The 9,523-nt window shown below is 39.5% G+C and overlaps 1 pseudogene; it reads right to left on the bottom strand.

The window, feature by feature from the left end:
• Positions 1-7,288: 7,288 nt before the first annotated feature.
• Positions 7,289-7,852, bottom strand: LOC102259254 (annotated as a pseudogene).
• Between the last annotated feature and the right edge of the window lie 1,671 nt (positions 7,853-9,523).

Here is a 9,523-nt window from a genome sequence, read left to right as displayed (position 1 = left end):
TGGCCAGCCTGGGTGAGGGACTGATGGCTGTTTTCAGGCTGGCCACACCCCCTTTAGGGTGGGGGGTCCCCACTGAGGTGCCTGGCCAGTCTGGGTGAGGGGCTGAAAGCCATTTTCAGGCTGGCCAAGCCCCCCAGCGATGGAAGCTCCCAGCCTCTCCTTTTTTTCTTTTTTATTCTGGGATTTATTTACCTTCCATAATTGAAACTTTGTAGCCTTGAGTGGAGCTCAGAGCAGGCCAGGGCGGGGCGGGAAGCTTGGCTTCCTCCATCACTGGGGCAACCAAGCCTCCTGCTTGCTCCAGCTCTGTGGCTGCTGGCAGCCATCTTGGTTGGGTTAATTTGCATGTAGTCGCTCTGATTGGCTGGCGGGCATGGCTTAAGGTGTAGCGAAGGTATGGTCAATTTGCATGTTTGTCTTTTATTAGTGTAGATAGATTCCCTTTCAGATGTGTCTCCTATGGCAAGAGCTAAGCTTTACCTACACTCTGAATAGCCCATAAGTTTACATATAGATCCAGTAGGATGTATACAAATTGAAATTTTAACTTTTCACCATCATTTATCGGTATTACTATTGGTATTTACTGCATATCAACAGAGTCCTAGGAAAGAGAGTTGCCAGGAAACTTTAACACTGTCCTAAAGTTGCCATGGAATCTGTGTTTCATAAAACTCATACAGTGCTTCAGCGTGTGATTTCCTTCCCACATACCAAGCACTGGACATATTCTCGCTGAACTCTACATCATAGGAGTAAAACAGTGATATCCTAGTAGGGCAGTTTTCAATGTATAATTATGATGATGCCTTTGTTGCTTGCTGAATTACTAAGTAAGGTTAAAATGGAATCACGAAGTGCTTTTTAATAAAACAAGGGCATCTATAAACGATTCTCGTGTTGATTACTTAGCATCAGCTTAATAACTAAAGAAAATCAGGCAGGCACTGGGGTGTTGCTCCTATTTCTTGCAGGATAGGTATATTATATTATCGAATTACTGCTGCAGAAAGTGTTTTCATTTCTTTAATGAACAAAATGATTGCACTACCTAGTTATGGCTCCTTTCCCACACGACAATAAGCATAAAAGAGAATCCTAAGAGCACCTTTCGGACATTTGTCTCAGTAGCTGGAGTCTCCTTGGCCACCATGTTTAGATCCCTATCAGAAGAGGCAATGGCATGGGAAGCTCTTTCTCTGAAGTCAACATCACTGTGGATGGGTCTATCTATGGCAACAAAGGCCTCATTTTATTAGGAAGGTTTTTCACTTGTGAATTTTTCCCTGGTGATAAGCATCATTAATAAAAATTGAAATTTCCTAGTAGTTCTCAGGAATCCAGCCAGTATTCCCTGGACCATGATGCAGGACAGTGACAAGAAGACATCTGACTACCTCCTACACTCATTAAAGTTCCCTCATTAAGCCAGCCACACCATGGGCAGTATTGTGGATGGTTCAAGTACTCCTTTCGTATGCACACATATCCTAAGATTGTACAATATCCCAAGAAATCAGTAGGAACATTCAACTTAAGCTCCCAAATGTTCAGTAATAACCTTTGGTGATATCCCTCTCTTCCTCAACATAAGCCATAAAACAGTATTTGAATTGTCAGTATAGTCATTTTCTTGAGAATCATGGTAAATTCATGCTCACAGACAACCTAAATCTATTCTAAAAGAACCAAAAACACTTTTTGCCTCTGTGTACAAGCACAACGCCTTTCCTAAACTAAAGTTCATAGTAGGTTAGCACACCATTCCATTATGTAATTGCTTGTAAGAGTGCCTTTCTGATTTTATTTCCTTCTAATGTGAAACCCCAGAAAATAAAAAAGAATTTGTAGTGAAACAATGATTTGTTTTTCTACCTGGCTCAATTATGCTTTTGTGATTAAAGCTTTGTATGGGGGAAAAATGAACCTGTATACAAAATCTTGTTGGACAGCTTATTTAAAATCTGTATGCCTCTTTCTGCCACACTAAGAAATATGTTTCCCCAGATGCTGCAAACTTTAAAAGAAATTCCTCTTTCTCTATTCGTGGCTTCTAGTCCTTCCCTGGAGCAGAATTTGGTACCAATGCCAAATCTTAAATTCTTGAACTACTTCTTTCACTAAACATAATAATTCCCACTGTTACACTGTTGATTGAGCTCTTCATCTCTTCCAGAATCCTCCCTTCACAGCCACCCACCTATTCAAATCCCCCAATCCTTCCACCTCCTCCTGGGTGACTTGCCCAACTGCTCCAATGCTCAAGGACTTTCCCTTTCCTGCTGCTTCTTGAATCTATGAATAGAGTCAGCATCCTGTTTCCCCTCCCAGATCCATAATCTTTCCTTTTTTCCCTCTGCCCTGGATCATGTCTGATGTTGGAGTTGACAAGTATGTCTGTGTCCAAGTTCAAGTTATCTAGAAGCAAGTGCTGAAATGGCATTTGGGATAGAAGACATTTACCTGTGAAAGAAAAAGGGAGGAAGTGGAACTTGGCAGAGAAAGAAATCAAACTGGTATTCAGGCTTGACAAAGTCTTGGCCCACACATCTGGGAGCTTTGGAGGGAACACTGCTGTTAGAGCTGTGCTACCTGGAGCCTAGATGACCAGTCCTTTGTATGTTCTCCTAGCTCAGTCACCAGATGTGGGCTGCCCCAGACTGGGCATGACCTCAGCCTCTTGGTAGCTGAGACAAATGGAAGGAGCTGACATTTGAAGGTGATCTGCTGGCCACACTTCCTACAGCTAGTTGTTCCCTGAAGGAAGGCTCATCTCCATGTCTGCCTAAGTAGTCATTACCTATTTGGGCTCAGATTTAATCTTGGACCTTCTCCTGCAAACGACCTTTCACCAGTTCCAAATTCCCTAAGTTTGGCCAATAGGAGGCAACTAGAGAGCAGGAGCAAAGAGAAGCCAGGGTATTCTTTCCCTGTCACTCTGTTTGAGTTGCCTCACTCCCTGCTTCCAGCTCCTGCTGGAACTCCTGCCCTCTGTAGATCCAGCATCTAATATGCAGGCCAGCCATAATTCCACCTCCCACCAAGTGGGCCCAGATCTGGGCTCTGGCAGTAACTCTCCCCAAACCTTGTTTCTCCAGACTACGAAATGGTCAAAGCTTCCAACTGTCACCTCGTAGTTATCACATTGTCCATTTGTCAGCTACTCAGCTCGTTATCACCTGTGTTACCACCTCCCTGTGTTAAATTCTCTGTTTGAAATATCAAGAATGATTTTTGTTTGCCTGACTGAACTCTAATACAACTTTGTCAGAAACAAAATCTATGCAGATACCCGACATTTAAAAAAGATCAGAGTGCCCTGCCTGGCCAGCATGGCTCAGTGGTTGAGCATCAACTATGAACCAGGAAGTCCGGATCAATTCCCAATCAGGGCTTGATCAGTGTGGGGCGGTTCAAGTCTCAGGCAGGGCACATGCCTAGGTTGCGGGCTCAGTCCCCAGTGGGGGGTGTGCAGGAGGCAACCAGTCAATGATTCTCTCTCATCATTGATGTTTATATCACTCTCTTCCTTTCCTTCCCTCTCTCTGAAATCAATAAAAATATATCTTAGAAAATAATACATACATACATACATACATACATAAAAAGATCGGATTCATAGAGCTCTGGCCAATGGGGTTGAAAGCATTGTGCTCCCTGTCCCAGTCAGGACTCTGGCCTCTCAGAGTACAGTTTTCAATCCACAACAGATGGCCCTCAATTACCACTTTAAACATTGCCCCCACAGCTGGGAACAGTGCATGACTGCTGAATCATGGAATCGTGCAAACTGGAGAAAATCCCGAGCTCAAGGACACAAGGATTACCCAAGAACCCAACCATGTGCAATAGCACAGATAAGCAGCCCCCTCAGAACTGCCAGAGTGCCCTATTTTGGGCTCCTTCTCATCCACCCAGTACAGAGAAACCACCTTCCTAACATATGTACCGTTATCTGCACACCAGGTGATAAATTCCTGCACATGAGTCATCTTTAGAGATCTACAATAATAGATGCATGCCTCCATATGGCACTGGGTTGCCACTGCTTTTTCATGTATCTGTCTCTTCCATTGGAGCATGTCAATAATTCTGTCTTATTTATCAAATTCCACCTGTAAGAAAGTGCATGGCATATAGCCAATTCTCATTAATTTTCTCTTGAATGCTACAAATGTTTTATTTAGTATTTTTTCTCCATTTTTTAATTTTTGGTTTTCCTGTGCATGTGGGATAGTTATGATGCAGGATAAAAAAGGACAATAGGACACTCATGAATATGATTCCATTATAAAATTCCACCTGTAAGAAAGTGCATGGCATATAGCCAATTTTCATTAATTTTCTCTTGAATGTTACAAATGTTTTATTTAGTATGTTTTCTCCATTTTTTAATTTTTGGTTTTCCTATGCATGTGGGATAGTTATGATGCAGGATAAAAGGGCAATAGGACACTCATGAATATGATTCCATTATAAGGGATAAGCATGTTAATATAAGTATCATCAGAGAGAATTTTAGATGAAGCAAGAATTCCTCTTGGGATATGTAGTAAGAAATGTGATGTTTAAATAGACTTGATAAAATTCTAACTTTTCCCCCAATAGGCACCAATAAGTGTAACAATGGGACATTACCTTACTTCAAAAGCATGATTACTCTTGACAATGGAAGTATAAACAGTGCTTTTAAATCTGTTAAGTTAAATGAAAGAAAAGAAAGCAATATCTTAGTGAGAAGCAAAGGAAAAAAGCAAAACAAAAGAAACCACTTGGTATGAGTGAACAGTTATTTTGCTCAACTTCAAAATTACAATAACAGTTTTTTTGAAAGGGAGACCATGCCAGTGAGTACCTGATTAGAGTTCATTATTCAGAAACATAAAAAGGATGTTTATGGAACAATTTACAGCACATGAAGGATTGTGCATGATGCTTTCACGTATATTTTCTTGTTCAATTCCTAAAATAAGTCTGTGAAATATACTATCACCCCTTTCTTTCATGGAGAAAGAAACAGAGACCTGTAAAGATTAAATCCCTTCCCCAAAGTCAAATAGTGAAGGGCGGGGTCAGGATTCAAAACTAAAGCAATCTGATGTCAAATACCCATATTTCTTCACCACTGCTGTTCTGTGATTCGGGTGAAATTATTGTTCCCTTTGTGAAAATATTTTATTATTTCCAGAAACATTTATTCCAAATGTCAATTTTAGGAACATAGCTCAGTTTTTAGTCTCCTAGTAATACTGAAGTAGAAAGTGAGGGTTTCATTTATGGTATTTTTCACTGAAATCACCTCAGAATAATTTTTCTAATTATTGCCTCCTTTCTAAGATAATATCTGTTAAATGCATGCCTATCTGGGAACTGATACTCATCCACTTATTAAAATTAACCTATCTTTGACCCTGATAATGGGACCAGATTGATAGAGTTGAGATTAATGAGTCAATTATTTTTGGACAAGGTACAAGGCACACAAAGTGTTTCACACTGTTCGTACCTCGTAGTATTTTTTACTTCCTGTGCAGCTTTTGAGATCCATAAAAATAACCTGGTATGGGTATTCCTTTTCCCAACTTAACAATGATGAATACTGCTATTTTCCCAAAAACACAGCCATCATTTGGATTAAAAGGAAAGTGATAAAGCAAGGGTGCAAGCTATTCTTTAAAAACAATTGTCTTTAAATCCTTCTTTTTGACAAATTCATGCTTCCTTAGCCAGCTTCCTCAGAGTATCATTTTTAGAGTTCAATTAGTCTGCAAAAATGACTTAGGTCCCATATTGGTGAAGCAGGAGACACTGACAAATTAGCAACAGACTAACATAGGAAAACATTAGAAATCTCTAGAATCTTTGAGAAAAGTTTATCATGATAATAAGTATCAGAATCTATACCAATCTGCTTACACAAACTGATCCTTTCACTTCTTTATTTTCTTTGTAAGGAGTCAGGGTCCATACAGTTGCAAGAGTAAGAAAGGTTTTGTTGGCATGGTTCTTTTTTTAAAAGAATATATTTTTTCCATTTATGTGGTTTTCCTACCACCCATCCACTGATAATTTACAAATGTGTTTCCTCCCTGTGATTGCTAGCCTGAGATCCAGACTCATATTTTCAACCCCAACTGTGTAACCTGTAGACGTTCTTCTGTCCTCACTGAAAGTTCACCCAGAACAATCAAACCAAGACTTGGCTTTTTGTGTGTCAAGAGCCTACTTGGATGACCATTTCTCCTGTCCCTATTTTTAGATATTGTCTCATTTAATGTATGATCATTAGCTTTAAAATTAAATTATATTAAATATATATATTTAAATTTTATTAAAGCAGACTATGGAGTCAGAATGGGTTCAATTCTTGGCTCTGACACTTCCAATTGTATGACTTTGGCCAAGGCATCTTCCTTAAAGCTTAAAATTAAATTATATTAAATATATATATTTAAAATATTTTAAAGCAGACTATGGAGTCAGAATGGGTTCAATTCTTGGCTCTGACACTTCCAATTGTATGACTTTGGCCAAGGCATCTAGCTCCTTAAAGCTCAGGTGTGGTTTCCAGTATGTAGACTTTAAGACAGTAATGATACTTATCTCATAGGACCACTGAATAATGAAAGTGTGTGGCCCATAGCATGTGCTCAATAAATGCTACTTGCAGTGATGGCATAGGAAGCTCTTCTTGCTATGCTCCCTTTCCTTTGTAGCACCACCAACTATCCAATCAAACAAACCCAAAGCTCGAGAGTCATTCCATATTTTCTCTCTCATTTCCCACAGCCCCAATATCCATCCTGTGCTATCACTTTACTTATGCATGCCTCTTTACTCTATACTCTCCTTTCATCTTTTGCCTGGGTTTCCAGCAGGCTCATGCCCATATATTCAATTCTCCACATGACACCCAGAGCAAGTTCCCTGGAATACAAGTCAGATGCTACCCCTCCTGTGTTTAAAATCCTGTAATAGCCTTTGTCTTTAGGATAAAGTTCAAACTCTTTTACAAGCTATCCAAGGCCATTGGTGATCTGAACCCTGTTTACTTTGACAGCCTCATTTCTTGTCAATTTCTCAAAATTCCTGTGCCCTAACTATATAAATTTACTTAGAGTCCCTGAAACTCGCCATGTTTGCCTCAATGACTTGTGGTCTGTCTACCTGTCAAGTTGTTCTTCAACCCCCACATCAGTGGTAAATTTCCTCAAGGAGTCTGCCCTGATCTGATCTGTGAATGTCCAATAAAATTGGCAATTCCCTGTTCCATACTCTGTATTTATTCTTTTTTTTTTTACAGTGTAAAATTTTTATATTTAGAATTAGGCAGCTGGACTCAGTTTAGATGATTCCAATTTTGTTGGAAACATCCAAAGCATCATAGTCAGGAGCCAGTCGAACATATGCCTTCTTCTTGCCATCAGGCCTGATCAAGGTGTTGACCTTGGCCACATCAATGTCATAGAGCTTCTTCACAGCCTGTTTGATCTGGTGCGTGTTGGCCTTGACATCCACAATGAACACTAGTGTATTATTGTCTTCTATCTTCTTCATGGCTGACTCGGTAGTCAGGGGGAATTTGATGATGGCATAGTGGTCAAGCTTGTTTCTCCTGGGTGCGCTCTTCTGAAAATATTTAGGCTGCCTCCGGAGCCTCAGTGTCTTTGGCAGTCGGAAAGTGGGTGACATGCGGATCTTTTTTTTTTTTTTTGTGGTTATGGATGCCTTTCAACACTGCTTTCTTTGCCTTCAAAGCCTTTGCTTTAGCTTCGGCTTTGGGAGGGGCAGGGTCTTCCTTCTTAGCTTTCGGTGCCATCTTCGTAAAAAGGGCTTCCGAGACCCGTTCTCCTGGGCTTCTGTATGTATTCTTATACATACATTTACAGTGCTGTCAATCTGCCTTATACTTATTTTTTATCTGCCTATTTCCTTTACTAGACTGGGTTTTCCTTAAATCTAAAATCCATGTCTTTTCCTTTTAATATTCCCAGACAATAATATAATATCAGGTACATTGTTGGCACTCAATAAATGCTTATTAAACACATGACCTTATAATAAAATACATATATGACATATATACATATATATGAGGTGCCATTTTAAAGCCCATTGACTCAACTCAGGTACATGCATCTGTCTAGACCTGTTTGCTTGCATTGATGGATATCATGAAATTAGCAAGACCAACATAAACAGGCTTATCAGGCTCCATAGAACCAGCAGAAAAAAAGAGAAATATAAAACATTTTAATGCAATAATATTATCAATGTGTTAAAGAGAGGCATTGATCATTTCTTTGAAAGTCTTTTCCCTTTACACTCTACACTTTGAAAGTCAAGTATGTCTAAGAAGAAGGGGGAAGGTTTTGCCTAGAGGAAGAATGTCAATGCTAAATATTGAGTCTCAAAGCTTATATTAATTAGTCCACAGTGAGACAATAATCTTGAAGGTCACAGTTTAGCAAAATAAACGTAAAGTTCTGAGTTTCTCTATTTATCGTTATGCTCTTTTGATTGCCTCTTAAATTAGTTGTGTCTCTATTATAAAAGGACCAGAACATTGTTGCATACTCATAGCAACAGAGATTACAACATAGAGAGACAGTTTAAATAATCACAAGATGAAACGTAGAGAATGGGTAAGGATATCAAGGAAGACAGATGCACTTAATCATATCATTTATCCATTCACTCAAATAGATGCCAGATATCATTGTTGGAGAAACACACAATGCCATGTTCAAATGAAGCTTCCATACTTTCCAAGGGGCCAAAGAGCAAACAAGTGAAATAACCAATATTACTTCAGGTAATAAGAAGTACTATAAAATATTAAGCAACAATGGGAAGTGACAAGGTTGGTATTTTTAGTCAAAGAACAAAGTTCTGAATGAGATGAGGAAGAAAGCCTGCAGGTACCTGGCGGAAGAGAAAGGAATTCTGAATGATGGGCGGGAGTAAGCAATACACATATCTGGAGGAAGTGCATTGCAAGCAGCGGGAACAGAGGCCCTGAGGAGGAGAGTTGATGAGCAAGATAAGGGGCCAGTATAGTTAGAGCAAAGTGAATGAGGTGGAAGCAGAAGAGAAGTGGTAGAAAATAAATAAGGAGCAATAGTCAATGACAAGACCATGGTGGGCCTTGAAGGCCATGGCAAAGACTTGAAATTACTTCTCAGTAGAGCAGAAAGCCCTTGGAAGATAGGGGCAACAGGATTAGTTTTATATTTTTGATGGATTACTCTGAATAAGATGCTATATACTGACCACCATCAGGCTAACAGTGGACACAAAGAGATATTTTAAAAAGATGAAGCCAGTCCAATCTAGGAAGAGCTGCTGGGATTTGTTTTGAAATATATGTGGGATATATCTGGAAAGTATAGGACTTGCTAATGGATTGAATGTGAAAGGGATGAGAAAGATAAACTTCAAGATTAATCCCTCGTTTTTTTTGTCCTAGGCAACTGGTTAAATGATAATGCCAGTTGAGTTGGAGAAGACAAAAGAGGAGCAA

Source organism: Myotis brandtii, unplaced genomic scaffold, assembly GCF_000412655.1.
Source record: "Myotis brandtii unplaced genomic scaffold, ASM41265v1 scaffold1174, whole genome shotgun sequence".
NCBI classification, from domain to species: Eukaryota; Metazoa; Chordata; class Mammalia; order Chiroptera; family Vespertilionidae; genus Myotis; species Myotis brandtii.
Note: the sequence above shows the minus strand (reverse complement) of the source record. Positions and strands in the feature narration are given on the sequence as shown.